Genomic DNA, 17,826 nt, shown 5'->3' with positions numbered 1-17,826 from the left:
GCCTTTGACTGTGTGGATCACAACAAACTGTGAAAAATTCTGAAAGAGATGGGAATAACAGACCACCTGACCTGCCTCTTCAGAAATCTGTATGCAGATCAGGAAGCAAAGGTTAGAACTGGACATGGAACAATAGACTGCTTCCAAATAGGAAAAAGAGTATGTCAAGGCTGTATATTGTCACCCTGCTTATTTAATTTATATGCAGAGTACATCATGAGATATGCTGGGTTGGATGAAGCACAAGATAGAATCAAGATTGCTGGGAGAAATATCAATAACCTCAGATATGCAGATGACACCACCCTTATGGCAGAAAGTGAAGAAGAACTAAAGAGCCTCTTGATGAAAGTGAAAGAGAAGACTGAAAAAGGTTGGCTCAAAGCTCAACATTCAGAAACCTAAGATCATGGCATCTGGTCCCATCACTTCATGGCTATTAGATGGGGAACCAGTGGAAACAGTGGCTGACTTTATTTTTCTGGACTCCAAAATCACTGCAGATGGTGATTGCAGCCATGAAATTAAAAGACACTTACTCCTTGGAAGGAAAGTTATGACCAACCTAGACAGCATATTAAAAAGTGGAGACATTACTTTGTCCACAAAGGTCCATCTAGTCAAGGCTATGATTTTTCCAATAGTCATGTATGGATGTGAGAGTTGGACTGTAAAGAAAGCTGAGCGCAGAAGAACTGATGCTTTTGAACTGTGGTGTTGGAGAAGACTCTTGAGAGTCCCTTGTACTTCAAGGAGATCAACCAGTCCATCCTAAAGGAGATCAGTCCTGGGTGTTCACTGGAATGACTGTTGTCAAAGCTGAAGCTCTAATACTTTGGCCACCTGATGCAAAGAGCTGACTCATTTGAAAAGATCCTGATGCTGGGAAAGATTGAGGGCAGGAGGAGTAGGGGATGACAGAGGATGAGATGGTTGGATGGCATCACCGACCCAATGGACATGAGTTTGGGTAAACTCCAGGAGTTGGTGATGGACAGGGAGGTCTGATGTGCTGCAGTCCATGGGGTCGCAAAGAGTCGGACACGACTGAGTGACTGAACTGAGCTGAACTGAATTGAAGGATATCATCCTGTAAACCTCTAATTAAATAATTAATCTGTTTGTGCTCCTCAATAGCAGCAAACACTATAAAGAGCAGCTATAAAGAGGAAGGAACTGGACATTATGTGTCTCCTGGTGGAAACTTGCCAAGTTTGAACCTAAATCTGATTAAGACCTGGGCTTAGCCACTAGCCTCATTGAGAGGCAATGACATGCCAAAATAAGAGGACTTTAGATAGAACCCTGAGGAACTTTTCCATCAAAAGAATGTAAAAGAAGGGAAAATCAAAGGGTACTAATAAAAAAGAGAAGTAGAAGGAAAACTCAGGAGTGCGGTGACATGAAACCAGAAGATAGTGTTTTAGGAAGAAGGATGAGATTAAGAGATAAACATGTAAAATGTTGCAGAGACTGGGAAAGAGCTGAAGAATGTCCAGTTGGAACCAGCAACAAGAAGGTGGTTGGTTGGTGGTTTTGATGAGAAAGCTACAGCAGAATAGAGGGCAGAGACGTAAGTTAAATCCCCAGTGAGCTGAGGAGTGTGAGGCAGGTGAGGCAGCAGAGAGAGATAGGTGAGGGACTTCATCCAAGTTAGGGCTGCTTTAACAAAGAACCATAAACTGCTTGGCTTAAATAGAAGAAACTTATTGCTTCTGGAGGCTGTAAGCCTGAGACCAAAGTGTCAGCAGGACTAGTCCCTTCTGAGAACTAAAGCAGAAATTTGTACTATTCTTCCCCCAACTTCTAGTGGTTTGCCAGAAATCTTTGGTGTTCCTTGACTTCTGTGGTATCACCCCAAGCTCTGCCTTCATCATGACATGGCATTTCCTATGTATATGTCTGTGTCTAAAGTTCCTCTTTTTATAACAGTAACAGTCATACTGCATTAGGGACTGCCCTAAACGACTCCACTTTAAATTGATTACCTCTGCAAAGAACTTATCTCCAAATAAGATCATGTTCCGGGGTACTAGGGGTTAGGATTCAAACCTATCTTTTTGAGGGGCTGGATGGTGGACACAATTCAACCCATAACAGAGATGATAATTTTTTAGTTAAAATATAATGTTTACTGTAAATTTTTCAATAATACTAATATGGCTGGAGTAACAATCATAAGATTTTAATACTAAGTTAAAAGAAAGAAGTGGACTGTGAAAAAATGAGAAAGACAGTAGCAACTATAGAGAAAATGGGTCTATGAAGGTCTTGCTTTAGTTCAGGAAGGAAGAGCTTTAAGCATGTGGGAATATAGAGGGAAAGGAAGAAGCTGAAGACTGGAGATATAGTGTGGTGTGGTATGGTATGGTGTGTGTGTGTGTGTGTGTGTGTGTGTGTGTGTGTGTGTGTGTGTGTTTTTATAGAGCAGGGATCTTGCCTGAACCTAAAGAGAAATCTATCAGGTTGTGTGGGGCTGGCTGCCCCTGAAGCGTGTTTGCATAAGTTTCTTTGCATGGAGAATGGGGCTGCCAGGAGGAAGTCACGGCACAGATGCTGGGAGCAGCCTGGGAGTGGCAGAGAGGACAGGGGACAGTGAAGGAGACAGTGAAGGGGACAGTGTGAAAACTGCTGACTGCTCCCTAGCCGGGCCTCATGGAGAGATGTACTAGAAAGATAAGCCAGACAGGCCAGTTTTAAGAGGCTTTGTCATACTTGTGAGGTTCAGGCACAACTAGTGTTAACACCCAAGCCCAGGCAGTGTTGAGAAGGGGGAACGTTTTTCTATTTCCCCATGAAACACCACACAGCTTGATCTTAGCAAGGACTGAAGGGTTGTTCCCTCTCCAGTGTCAAAGTTTAGAAAGCAGTAGATCTAAGAAACAAGGCTCCAAACAGGGGAACATGGCTTCCATGGGGGTCAGGGTCCCCTGATTCAAGGATGAGCTCCTGTGCTTTGAGGGGAGCCGAAATGAGGAGCAGGACAGGAGACACCCCAGAAACTCATGATGGAAATAACCATATGAGACTCAGCAAGGGAGTGCAGAACTCTCCCCTTACACACACACACACACACACACACACACATACATACACACACTAGTCACAAGTCTAGGTTGTCACCTGTACTCATGACCGAGCAGCTATTTTCAGCTGGAGGTTCCCATAACCCCTCCTGAGGTTTGATTAATTTGCTAGAGTGGCCCACAGAACACAAAGAAAAATTTTGCTCACTAGATCGCTGGTTTGTCACTACAGGATGTAACTCAGGAACACCTAGATGGAAGAGATGCCCGAGACAAGTGTGGGGAGTGGGCTTGGAGTTTCCATGGTCTCTGGACACCCTGCTCTCCCCCATGTACATGTGTTCACCAGCCCAGACGCTCTCAAACCCTTTCCTCTTGGGTTTTAATGAAGGCTTCATTACCTAGGCATGGTTGATTGAACCACTGGCCACTGGGGGATTGATTCAACCTCCAGGCCCTCTCCCCTCCCCAGAGGTCAGAGGGTGGGGCTGAAAGTTCCAACCCTCCAATCACAAGGTTGGTTTTCCTGGTTGCCTGCACCCAGCCTGAGACTCTTTCCAAAGTCACCTCACTGATGAAACAAAAGGCACATTTATGTTCTCAATGTTTAAGAAATTCCAAATGATTTAGGAGCTCTGTTCCAGAAACAATGTCAAAGACCAAATATGTACTTCTTATTATAAATCACAATATCACAGAAAGCCATTGAGCATATAAACTGATTTACTCATATAATGAAATCCTGTAGAAAGCTAAAATGAACAAAATAGATCTACAGATATCAACATAATTCATCTCAAAACATGTTGATAAGGTAAGAAAGTTACAAGAGGCAATGTAAAAAACTATATGTTTTCTAATATTTATATAAATATTTAAAGCATATAAAAGAATGGTATATACATCATTTAAGGGGTATATTAATATAATATAATACAAGTAAAAAATATATATATATGTGAAAAGGAACATACTATCTTTGGGATAGCAATTACCTCTGGGGAGAGAGGTAGAAGATTTGCACTTAATATTTTCTTTTTTAAAAAGAGAGAAAATTGATTTTGAAGCGAATAAAGTGAAATGTTAACATCTGTTAATATGGGAGGTCAGTACATAAGTATCTATTAATATTTTCTATCCTTGGCAGTATATTTGAAATGTCATCAGTTAACTCTTAAAACTTTTTAAAAAATAAGACAATATGATTGCTTTTACACACAGAAAAAAATTTTCAATTAATTATATTTTAAATTCAGTGTGTAAATACCACAGATATTATGATGCTAATTTTATTGTCTTTTAGCTTATCATAGCCTATTATCATTTAGATAATCATGTTATCATTTAGCTGATATCTCTTTTTATGTGCATCTCTAATTATAACTAATCTCAATACATTTTGCTAAAAAATTTTTTCTTTTCCATAAATAGCTGCAAATGCCTTATTTAACTGTAGACTTTGCATTTTCCTTAAATGTGACCACTGGGCTTCTAGTTTCCTAAGTTACAGCTACAGCAACTGACAAGCACAATTGACTCTGTTTCCTTGTTTCAGTAAATGGAACCAGGCCAGCCCCTGGTATGCTTGCGAGGAATCACAGTCACATGTCTGAACAGTCACAAGGAACCTTTCTGGAAACAGTGCAACCACAGGCTGCAGGCCATCAAGGAGGCCCCCTGGTTTTTCTACAGTTTTCTAAACAAGGGAGCAAGGCTGGGAACAGCCCCAACAATGTTTCCAACATTCCTAATTTTATCTCCAGTTTTGAAAGGACTTATTGTTTGAATTAAGAGCAGGGGTAAGAGGTGATGGATTATGGGAATGTCTGCAAGTTACAGGAGATGAGCCTCATTATCCACAGTGGTGAGTGTGTTTATACAATCTCTATTGTGGTGTAGGCCTAAAATTAAGGCTATATGCGGCCTTCTAAGATGGGAGGGCCTCCAGTGGCCTCACTGTATCCCCCTAATCACTTTGCTCCCTCAGACAGGCTCTCCTAGCCAAACAAGACTCCTTATCCCAGGGATGAGGCACAGTGCCTGCTTACCCTGAGTAGCAGGCTTCAGTTCTCTGGCAGGCTGTAGAATTACTCAAATAGGCCAATCACATATGCTTACAAAAACCAGGAGTCACTTCACCCTCTCGTTACCCACCACTACCCAGCCCCTGCTGATCCACTCTGTTCCCAAGCACAACTCCTGTCCACTCTGGTGGTGCAGTGCCTTCCTTCCCCGGACAGCAAAATGCCATTGAGCTCATCTGACTGGTCTTGGGTTCCACGTCCTCATGACTCTAGGGTAAAATCCCTCCCTCACTAGCAGGTGAAGGAGGAGCAATGGAAACACTGATAGCTTTCACCTTTTCCCTCTTTAGACCAAATGTTAGCTTTTTTTGCATGTCCTTTATTTCCAACCAATTTACTCTGGTCAGGAGGATGAGAGCAGAAAAAGGTGTAGGCAAAATGTGTTCCATGACCCATTTGTAGTTGAAAATCAAGATGTTTCTGCTTTGAACTCTCTAGTCACATGGAAAGTTAGGGCAGAGGGTAGCATGATAAAAGATAAAAAAATATGAGTCAGAAGATTGGATTTCCTGGAGATCCTAACATGTTCAGAATGTTCAGAAACCAAATAATGATCACACACAAAAATTTTATCACCTGGTGTAGAGTTGTTGTCCAGTCGCTAAGTTATATCCAACTCTAGAGTTAGACAGTAGCAACTCAGTACTACCTAGTCAATCCAACATACAAATGATGAAAGATTATTATGTCATGAACAGCATCACATCATGATGTCACTGCCGTGGTGTCACTGGTTGTCTGTCCTTTGGTAAGTATTTGGCCATAGGGATATCACTGAACATCATATCACAGGCCCCACAATGTAGCATATCATCCCTCAATTTATTACCCTTGTATGCTTTTTTGCAGTCATAAAAACAACTGAGTTACAATGTTAATGTTCTTTAGATGTTTTGGTGTTTAGAATCCTTGATATATATTTCTTTTGTGTTCTTTTAGTGATTTCTTTTGTGGCTTTGCGCAATTGTACTTTATGCTTCAAAAGTGCTTTCATGGTTTATTTAATTTATTTTCACATCATAGATGAGTCTGGTCTGAGATCTATTCACCAAAAAATAGAGGTAGTAATGAAACTTAGAGAGGTTAAGTGATTTTTTTTTTCCCTTGAGTTTACACAGTTAGATGTATAGATTCTTGACTCAAAAAGATTTTCTGGTTCTTAAATCCAATGTTCTTTCTACTACTGAGATTCTCTTAAGCTTTGTTTCTTTATATTTCAGTTCCTCATAAGTTGATTAGCCAAACAAATGTCTGAGAAAAATAGAATATTAGAGTTTAAAGAGGCTTTAGAGATTATTTCAAGAGTCAGTGTACACAAAGAAGGAAGATATCAGGTGTCTTGAACAAGGACTGTGATTTTATTGAGGAATATTCATCAAAGCACATTGTAGACTTCTTAATATTCTACCTAGTCCCCTCCTGTATGATTAATAACATTCCAAAACTACACTTTGTTCCACTTAATTTGCTCAAAATACTTCTTATATTGAAGCTCTAATTTTCAAAGTGTTTATTAAACAAGAACTAGAAAATGAAAAACATTTGTGGTTAGGAAAGTGGGTAGACGTTGTCTCTGCATTTAAGATAGGAAAGTTAAAATAGCATAGAGTTTTAGAAGCTACTTGGTCTGATTCAGCTGGCCAACGGGGCTTCATCCCTGTCCAGGAAGTGGTGGAAACAGTGTCTCTGGTACATATTCCCCTCAAAGGCTTTTCCTGTATGTACTTCTTGGAGCACAAAGGGCCACCACTTGTGCCTGGATATCCTCCCAAGACTAGAACGATAATCCTTAACAATACTACCCAACATCAGTTCAGAGCTCTTAGGAAACTATAATACCAGCTGTTCATTCAGACTTGTTGATGGCTCAGCGGCTTATTAGGACAAGCTTAGAGGATGCAAAGGGGGATTAATTTCCTTTCCTCTGTTCTTTGGTAGTAAAATATAGTCAAGTTTTCTGTCTTCTAATTCTGTGGCAAGGTTTGGCACCATGACTATTTGTATCAAAGAGATTATAACCTATTCTACAAGGATTTACATTTCTGATCAATACAGGGTAATAGCACCTAGACTTACCTTCCTACTGAGATAGTAGAAAAAGTCTGAACAGAATATATAAAACAATAGTGCTCACGATATTGGACATCAGGCTGCAAAGGGCAATGATCACTGAGAGATGGGAAACAAGATGAACTCAAACAACAAGATGAACTCAAAGATTGCTCACAATTTTTTTTCTACTACATGGCTACAGCACAGGGAGATAAAACCTAGGCCGAGCCCAGATGTTTTGCTGAGTTGAGAACACAGCTCAGGATCCACAGAAACTAAGGGAAAAAGAGAGCTGCACAGAGACAACTCCAGGGTTCTGAAGAGGGCCTTCTTTGAGTATTCAGCTGAGTATCAATCAATGTGTGTATGTGAAAAAACTACCCAAGATCAGAACTACCTGAAAGGATTAGAGGAAATAGTCTTCAGCCTTCACATAGGCCTGAGAGTACCTTTTGCCAACAGCCCTAGTGGAAAGCCTCAAAGTTAAGATAGAATTTAGAGAATTATGAAGAATTTCACCCCAGTAGCAGAGAAAACTTGATCCTAGACTAAAGGCAACTCTTGTCGAGACCAGGAAGCTTGAGAGTAAGACCTGAAGGGTCAGGTAATTTCCAAGGAACTTAATTGCATCCAAAACAAAGCTCAGTGACATTTACAGGAATAAAAAAATATCCAGAAGTCAAGGTGGTAAAATTCACAATATCTGGTTTTAATAAAAAATTATTAGACATGAAAAGAAACAGGAAAATATGACCCATAATAAGGAGAAAAATCAATCAAACTGACCCAGAAAAGACACAGGTGATAGATCTAATCAACAAGGACATTAAGACAATTATGATTATGATTCATATGTTCAAGAAACTGGAAAAAAGATTAAACATGTTAAGTAGAGACATGGAAGAAATTTGAAAAGACCTAAATTATAGAAAATCTAGAGGAGAATTTTAATGCCTCAGACAAAAAATATACTAGATGGGATCACTAGCGGAACTGACATTGCAGAAGATTAATAGACTTGAAGACATATTTAAAAAAAGAAACAAACAAGCAAACAGGAAATATGACTAAGCAAAATAAACAGAGTTGTTTAACTGTGGGACAAATTCAAGCAATGACCATACAAGGATTGTGAAAGTCTCCATTTGAGTTCTAGTGAGACTGAAAAACTATCTGAAGAAATAATGATCAATCCTTTTCCAAATGTGATTAAAACCATCAACCATATGTTTAGAAATCCCCAGATATCTCAAGCAGATGAAGCCTGAAGGAATTTCTACCTTGTTGATGCTGTTTAGTCCCTGAGCTGTGATCCGACTCTTTTGTGACCCTATGACTATAGCCCACCAGGCTCCTCTGTCCATAGCATTCTCCAGGCAAGAATACTGGAGTGAGTTGTCATTTCCTTCTCCAGGGGATCTTCCTGACCCAGGGATTGAACCCACATAGCAGGCAGATTCTTTACCACTCAGCCACCCGGAAAGCTCACATCTATTCCTTCTTGTTCAGTTGCTAAACTGAGTCTGACACTGTGACCCCATGTACTGTAGCACGCCAGGATTCTCTGTCCTTCACTATCTCTTGCGTTTGCCCAAACTCACATCCACTGAGTCGGTGATTCTATCCAACTGTCTCATTGTCTGTCATCCCCTTCTCCTCCTGCCTTCAATCTTTCCCGTATCAGGGTCTTTTCCAATGAGTCAGTTCTTCTCATCAGACGGCCAAAGTTTTGGAGCTTCAGCTTCTACATCAGTCCTCCTGGAGAATATTCAGGACTAATTCCCTTTAGGATTGACTGGTTTGATCTTGGGTCATCTGGTGACTCAGATGGTAAAAAATATGCCTGCAATGTGGGAGACTGAGGTTCAATCCCTGGGTCAGGAAGACCCCCCTGGAGAAGGGAATGGCTACCCTTTCCAGTATTCTTGCCTGGAGAATTCCATGGACAGAGGAGCCTGGTAGGCTACAGTCCATGGAGTCACAAACAACTGGACATGACTGAGTGACTAACACTTTCACTTTAAATCTATATCTAGGCACACCATAATCAAATTGTTTAAGTCCACTGATAGAAAATCATAAAGGCAACTAGAGAAAAGACAAGTTACAGAGGAACAAAAATAGGGATAGCATAAGTTTTCTCCTTGGAAATAATGTGAACTAGAAGATAATGGAAAAACATCCCTTTTTTTCATTTTTTTTTAATTGAGATTAAGTTGACTTGCAATATCATATATGCTTCATATCACATAATGATTCACAATTGTTAAAGATCATGCTCCATTATAGTTATTATAAAATATTGGTCAAATTCCCTGTGCTGTATGGTACAGCACAGGATATATGGTATATCCTTGTAATTTATTTTATACAGAGTAGTTTGTACTTCTTAATCTCCTACCCCCATCTTGCTCATCCTCCTTTTCCTCTCCTCACTGGTAACCATGAATGTGTTTTCAATATTTATGATTCTGTTTCTTTTTTGTTATATTCAGTACTGTTTTATTTTTTTAGATTCCACATGTAAATAATAACATAGAGTATTTATCTTTCTCTGTCTGACTTACTTCAATAAGCATAATGTCCCCCAAGTCCATTCATACTGTTGCAAATGAAAAATTTTCATTTTTTTTTAAATTTTCATTTTTTTATGGCTGAGTAGTAGTATGCTCTATAGATATGCTGCATTTCCTTATCCACTCATCTTTTGATGGACATTTAGGTTGTTTCCATATCTTGGCTATTTTAAACAATGTTACTGTGAACATTGTGGTGCATCTATCTTTTTGAGTTAGTGCTTTCACTTTTATTGGATATATACCCAGGGGTGGAATTTCTGGGTCATATAGTAGTTTTATTTATTTATTTTTTTGATGAGCCTCCATACTGTTTGGAACAACATCTTTAAAGCACTTGGGGGAAATACTATCAACCGATGATTTTTGTTTTTTAGTCAGTGAATATATCCCTCACACTTGAAGGCAAAATAAAGACCTATCAGATACACAAAAGCTGAAAGAATTCATCACCAGCAGACCAACACTACAAGAAATTTGAGACAGTCTTTATGATACCAGATAGAAACCTAGATCTACATAAAGGAGTGAAGAGCACCAGAAGTGATTGCTGCATGGATAAATATAAAATCTATTTTATTACTGAAATTTCTTTATAAGATAACCTGCTTTTTAAAGAAAAAATAATAATGTATTCTGGAGATTTATTTTTGCTTTAAGTAATAACAGTGTATTGTGAGGTTTATAACATTTATGGAAATAAAATGCATAAAAATCATAGCATAAGGGAGAGAAGGGGAGAAACAAGTATAATTTTGTTAGGTTCTTATTAAATGTGAGGTAGTATAAATATCACTTGAAGTGACCATTTTTAACTGTAATCAGTAAAACAAAAGCCCTAGAGTATATCTAATTATCCAATAAAAGATAAAATTAAATAATTATAAATATTCAATTCAAAAAAGGTAGAAAAAGAGGAAAAAGGAACAAGGAATAGATGGGACAAAGGGAAAACAAATAGCATGGTGGTAGATTTAAACTCAACTATGTCAATAATCGTATTAATTATAAATGGTTTAAACACTCCTTTTAAAAGGTAGAGATTCCCAGATTGGGTTAACAAGAAATATCCATTATATCCCACTTTAAATATAGAGATATAAAATGGTTAAAAGTGAAAGTATTGAAAAAGATATACCATGCTAACACAGATCCACAGAAAGTTGTAAAAAGTGACTATATCAAAGTAGTACAGAACATTACCAAGGTTAAATAGAGCCAACGATAAAAGGATCAGTTTATCCTGAGGACATAACAATCCCCTAAACATTAATTGCCTGAAATAGTAGAGCTTCAAAAATTCGTGCAGCCAATCTAGTCCATGCAAGGAGAACATATGCAAGAAATTTGAGAGCCAACTGAAAGATCTGATCAAATGGTTGGTCAGATGTTCATGCCAAAAAACTAATTTCTGAATCCTGTATTAAGCCTCCAGTGTGATATTTCCTTGGCTTCTTAGGTGGTGCTAGTGGTAAAGAATCTTCCTGCCAATGGACGATTCTTAAGAGACAGGGGTTTAATCCCTGGGTTGGGAAGATCCCCTGGAAGAGGAAATGGCAAGCCACTCCAGGATTCTTGTGTGGAAAATTCCATGTACAGAGAAGCCTGGCAGGCTACAGTCCGTGGGGTCACAGTCTAACACAACTGAAACGACTTAGCATGCATGTGATATTTCTATAGTATCTCATACACAGCCCTACTACAACATTTATTACATTGTACCCTAATCAGTTGTTTTGCATTGTTTACGGATTTGTCTTTGCCACCAGATGGTGATCTCCTTATTGGTAGGGACCCTTGTCTTACTTAACTTTGCATTTCTTGAATACAGCAGAATGCAAGATATGTGGAACTAAATAAGTATTTGCAACATTAATACTACAATAATATCCACTTATTCAGGCAAACTTTTCAATAACACCTCATTTGATGCTTATATAAGTTTTGTACAATAGATAGGGTATGTATTCTCCCCGTTTCGCAGGTGAGGAAGTTGGGACAGAATAAATAATTGCCCAAATATTTAAATTTTGGGCTGCTGAGTTATTCATTCCTTTTTCTGCACTCTCTTTTAATCATAATTTGGAGATGATTCAGTTCCCAAACATTAAGTTAGTTGATGCAGCATGTTTAGCTCCTTTCTTCCATGTTTAGGTATGTGAAGTATGAATATGTCTCTAGGTAATGGAATTGTAGATTTTAGAATCACAAAATAAGGAGGCACACATTAGCATAAATTCTTGGTTCTAAAGACTATAGGTGTTAAATTTTTTTTTCTCACTATTCCATGTGACCAAGTCTTGAATCTCATGTTGCTCTGTGTTATAGGCTGGAAGCTTATATCCCTCTAAGGTTCACATGCTGTGGCTGTAATCCCTAATGGGATGGTATTTGGAGATGAGACTTCGGGGAGGTAATTAAGGCCCATTGAGGTCATGAGGGTGAGGTTCTGGTCTGGTGGAATGAGTGCTCTTCGGGGAACTTGCTCTCTCTGCCACGTGAGGACACAGTGGCCATTTGCAAGACAAGAAGAGAACACTCACCAGCACTGCACCATGCTGGCACCTTCATCTCAGAATTTCAGCCTCCATAATGTGAGAAAGTAAATTTCTGTTTTTCTAAGCTCCAGTTCATGCTATTTTGTAATAAAGCCCAAGCTGACCAATACCCCTTTAAATAGTAGATTTTTTAAATTCCTAAACTACGGATGATTCTAGTCCCCTACTATTAAATGTAATGATTCAGCTCAGTTCAGTCGCTTAGTCATGTCTGACTCTTTGCAATCCCATGGACTGCAGCACACCAGGCCTCCCTGTCCATCACCAACTCCCAGAGTTTACTCAAACTCATGTCCCTCAAGTCAGTGATGCCATCCAACTGTCTCATCCTCTGTTGTCCCCTTCTCCTCCTGCCTTCAATCTTTCCCAGCATCAGGGTCTTTTCTAAGGAGTCAGTTCTTCGCATCAGGTGGCCAAATGTAATGATTAGAGAATTATAATAGCATTTATAAAAGTTTAATCCACCTTATTAGGCCTAAGAGCTTCCTAAGTGGCATTAGTGGTAAAGAACCTGCCTGCCAATGCAGGAGATATTAAAAGATGCATGTTCAATCCCTGAGTCAGGAAGATACCCTGGAGGAGGGCACGGCAACCCACTCCAGTATTCTTGCCTGGAGAATCTCATGTACAGAAAAGCCTGGCAGGCTATGATCTGCAGGGTCGCAAAGAGTCAGACACGACTGATGCTGCTTAGCACACATACACAGTGGGCCTAAATGCTGTAAATAACATATAAATTCTTTCCTTCCAAATGACCATGTAGATTGGCCTTCTCAAAGATTCCATTCCAAAAGACAGTAGCTGCATTTCTCTGCACCTGATTCCTAATGTGGAGCTTAATCATTGAGGTTCTTTTCCAGTCAGAAGTTAGGAAAACCATGTTCTTAATCTTTGATCCTATAATCTGCTTTGGAAACAAGAATAATACCAGTGTGATGTCTGAATTGCAACTCGTGACTGTTTCCTCAGTTTACTTAGATTCTCAAATTGCTGTGATGTTGATGAAAGACGTGTCCCGGGAAGTGCTGTTACAGTAGGGGATATCTGTTGTGCTCAGCTGAATTTTAACTCCTGGAGGTTTCTTAAGTAAAAAGGTGGTGAATTGCTGGAAAGGAGATTCTTCATCTTCTTCCAGTAAGACACCAGCCTTGTGACTTTTTTATCAAATGCTTTTCAGAAGAAAAGTAGAGTTTCTTCATCATTATGGTAATATTCTCATAAGTCATACAGATATGTCAAGTAGAGGGATTGTGGACATTTGCTTTTTGGTTTTGAACAGAGAAAACTAATGAGAACAAAGACTGGAGGCAGGAAATAGGCTAATCTTAGAAACCTCCCCTTCCCCCTATAGTTCCCTTTCCTGTTCCCCAAGCAAGCTCTCCTGCTCAACCCCCAGAATCCCAGACCTATATGGTAGGTGACAGGTAATGATCCATGGTGCTGACCACCTTGTCTTTTCAATACCAATTAGGTTTGGTTCCCATCCCTGTAAAGCTGATCTCTATTTTCAAAATTATCTGTTTGTCCTCATAGTAAACATATAAACCAGGGATTGGAAAAGTGAAGACAGAGAGATGTTGAGACCAACTGACATGTTTGGTTTGATTATTGTATTATGACTAAACCTATTTATATTTTCTTTTAAAACACCTTTGGACCTATTGTCCTGTGCTCAGACTGCTCTGAGAATTAATTGCCAGGCTTCCACAGCAAATGGGAATTGTGATTACTGAAGCTAATCTCCACTAATGTGCAAAATAATACATAAGCTTCACTGAAATGTTAAAACCTTTGGCTAAAGGCTTCTAGAAAGCCATGCTAATTGGAAGGTGTCCATGGAGCAGTGTTAAGACACTTCAGTGAGAGAGAGACCTGATGCAGGAGTGTGGAAGAAATAGCTTTGGTTAGTTAACATTTGAGTTTGTTAAAGCACTTTCACAAATGACTGGTTGAATTTAGGTGGCTTTATTTGATTGGTTCTAGGGTTAAATTGTTTCAAATAATGAAGACATGAGCTAGAAGTTTTGTTTTAAGTTAATAAAAAAAAAAAAGAATTATTGCTTAGAATACACACACCAGAGAGACTAATGGATGCTTTGTCTGGAGAAAATACAAGAAGAGGAAAATGAAAGGGTCTGAGTAAGGCCCAGCTGTCCTGGCTCAGCAAAAAAAAAAATGAGCAGGAAAGGCCAGGCTCAAAGTTTGAAGAGTCTTTTCTTCTACAAAGGTTTTCAGAGTATTTAAAGACAGAAATACATCTCTTTCTCTTCCTTCCTCTTTCTCTTCTTTTTTTAATGTTGGTCTGTGGTCTTGGACAGTTTATATTGTAAACACTGTTACAAACTATTATGTAGAAAAAGAAACAGAACCCAGGCCGATGGGTTAATATAAAAATGAGTTTTCTGCTATATTTTGTTGCTCCCGTATTGCTCCTGGCTTGGCAGAGCTGTGAAGCTCAGAGGGAAGAGATCTCCTCATATTTCCATTCCATTGTTCTCTTGCAAAAATGTTGGAAAGACTAGACTTGTCTGCTCTGCACGCAAATGAGGCAGATATGCCATTTGAAGCTTATGGCAAACGTCTCCCACCTATGCCTCTGGTGTTATTATAAAAAGCAAAACAAAAGAACTTTAGTTCAACTTTTTCTTTCATTAGGCTGAAACTCAGATCATAACAAAGCAGATGGCTTAAAGTAATAGAGTAAGAGTAGGATTATTTTACAGCCTGATTTAATTTACTAACAGCTAATTCCTGTATCAAGGAAGTCTCCATAGCACCACCATCCATTTTTGAGGGCTTTGGCTGATTAAATGTCATGATATCTTAGGAGAAAAAAGAGACTCCAGATGTTGGAAATCAGGAGTAATGTTCAAGGACTTCTCTGGTGGTCCAGTGGTAAAGAATCCTGCCTTGCAATGCAGGGAACTCAAGTTTGATGCCTGGTCGGGAAACTAAGACCCCACATGCCGCAGGGCAATTAAACCTCCGTGCTGTAACTAGAGAAGTCTGTGCATTGCAACAAAGACCCAGCACAACCAATAACAATAATAATAGAGAGAATAACCTTCAGAAACGAGGACCAATGGTGTGTATAGTGAGTAAAATGAAAATAGATCCAAGAGGCAAAGGACTTCCATTCAAGTCCTGGCTCCATTTACTACTTGCTTTCTCCCTGTGGGCCTTGACTAAGACACTTAACTTCTCCAAGCATCAGTTTCTTCACCTGCAGAAGTTAAATAACATGTGTGACTACGTCATTGGGTTATTGTGAAGATTTCACATTACATACTTCAATTAAAAAAAATAATAAAGCTCTTTTGTTGTTGTGATGTCAGGATGAATAATACACACTAGTACCTTTATTAGACTTTAGTCTCCCATCTTTAAGATGTCTGCTTTAGATTGTCTGACATGAATAATAATGTTTGATGTAAACTCCTTTTTGAAAAGAGAAAGGCAAACAAGTCATGTGATTATTCAAGTTGTCTTTAATGAGCTCCTAGATGATTTGGGAGAACTAAATAGCTGTTTCTTATCTGTGCTCTGTATTCATTATTTTCAGGGCATCCACTGTCCAAACTTGGGAAGAAGTCAGAGCCAGTGGGGTTTCTTTGAAAAGATAATTGCATTCCTTATAGTTTAAGAGAGACAGCTGGTTATTAAGCAAGACGCCTATGTCAACATCACAGCTGATAAAGACATTGGTGGTAGATGAAATCATGTTTCTCTCACCTTCTACAGATTTGATTTTTACAAGGTAACATTTCATGTTGTTCTAAGCCCTAAATGGAGTTGGAGTCAGATATAATTTTAACAGAAGTTTCCTTTTTGTATTTCCAGTGTGTGCTTCTCTAGTCAGACCAAGTTATCTGTTTCCTAGAGGATGATTTAATTATTTTGAGGGGGACTTAGTGTAAAATTAATGTGGGAAGCATGAACATCACTTGCATTTTATCTTTTAAGAGACTTACTTATTTGAGTTTCACCAAACTTACAAACTTGGTAGCAACTGACTTTGAAAATTCAGTTCTGTTGTCTCTCAGTTGTGTCCAACTCTTTGTGACCCCATGGACTGCAGCATGCTAGGCTTTCCCTGTCCAGCACCAACTCCCAGAGCTTGCTCAAACTCTTTCATCAAGTTGGTGATGCCATCTAACCATCTCATCCTCTGTTGTCCCCTTCTCCTCCTGCCTTCTATCTTTCCCAGCATCAGGATCTTTTCTGAGGAGTCAGTTCTTCACATCAGGTGGCCAAAGTACTGAAGCTTCAGCTTCAGCATCTGTCCTTCCAATGAATATTCAGGACTGATTTCCTTTAGGATTGACTGATTTGATCTCCTTGCAGTCCAAGGGACTCTCAAGGGTCTTCTCCAGCATCACAGTTCAAAAGCATCAATTCTTCAGCCCTCAGCCTTCTTTATAGTCCAATTCTCACATCCATACATGACTACTGGAAAAACCATAGCTTTGACTAGATGCATCTTTGTTGGCAAAGAAATGTCTCTGTTTTTTAATGCTGTCTAGGTTAGTCATAGCTTTTCTTCCAAGGAGTATGTGTCTTTTAATTTCATGTCTGCAGTCACCATCTTCATGCATTTTGGAGCCCAAGAAAATAAAGTCTCTCACTGTTTCCATTATTTCCCCATCTATTTGCCATGAAGTGATGGGACCTGGTGCCATGATCTTAGTTTTTTAAATGTTGAGATTTAAGCCAGGCTTCTCACGCTCCTCTTTCACTTTCATCAAGAGGCTGTTTAATTCCTCTTTGCTTTCTGCCATAAGGGTAGTGTCATCTGCATATCTGAGATTATTGATACTTCTCCTGACAATTTTGATTCCAGCTTATGCTTCATCCAGCCTGGTATTTCACTTGATGTATTCTGAATATAAGTTAAATAAGTAGGGTGACAATATAGAATTTTCTAAAAATATTTCAAATCAGATTTATGTCAGAGAAAAGATTTCTCAAATCCTTTATCTCTAGTTTCACATAGAGAGAATCACACCTGGAGCACACATCTCTACACTAAGAAATAAATATGTTCTGGGGCCAAACACATTTTCTGCTATGATGTGTTCACTGAGTATGTTCACTGTGCATATGATGTTCACTGGGTAGAAGGAGGGTTTGGTGTGCAGGAGGAGGAAAAGTCTAGCCTTTTTCGGCCCCAAGTGATCATAGGAAAAGGGAGGGAAGGAAAGGCAGGAGAGGAAAACTGTCAGACATACTGGTCCTGCATTTCTTTTGTATCATTTCCTGTTTTGAACCTGCAAGAGGCTTCTGTGCAATGGACCCCATGAAACAAGAGACAGAGCAGCTGAGTAAAATGGTTAGTATTTGGATGGAGAATCTAGATTGCACTCCTGGGTCTACCCTGATCCCTGCATGGCGTGAACACCAAAGAGAAGGCCAGGGGGGTGGAGATCTCATGGTATAGGATGGAGCAGGAAAGTCTGGGTCAGGGTTCTAGGACACGATAAAGACTCAGAGAGTTTGAGTCTCACCTGCAAAAAGCAAGGGAGTCGAATCA

The sequence above is a fragment of the Odocoileus virginianus genome, chromosome 14 (genome assembly GCF_023699985.2).
Source record: "Odocoileus virginianus isolate 20LAN1187 ecotype Illinois chromosome 14, Ovbor_1.2, whole genome shotgun sequence".
Taxonomy (NCBI): domain Eukaryota; kingdom Metazoa; phylum Chordata; class Mammalia; order Artiodactyla; family Cervidae; genus Odocoileus; species Odocoileus virginianus.
This window is presented reverse-complemented; position numbering follows the sequence as displayed.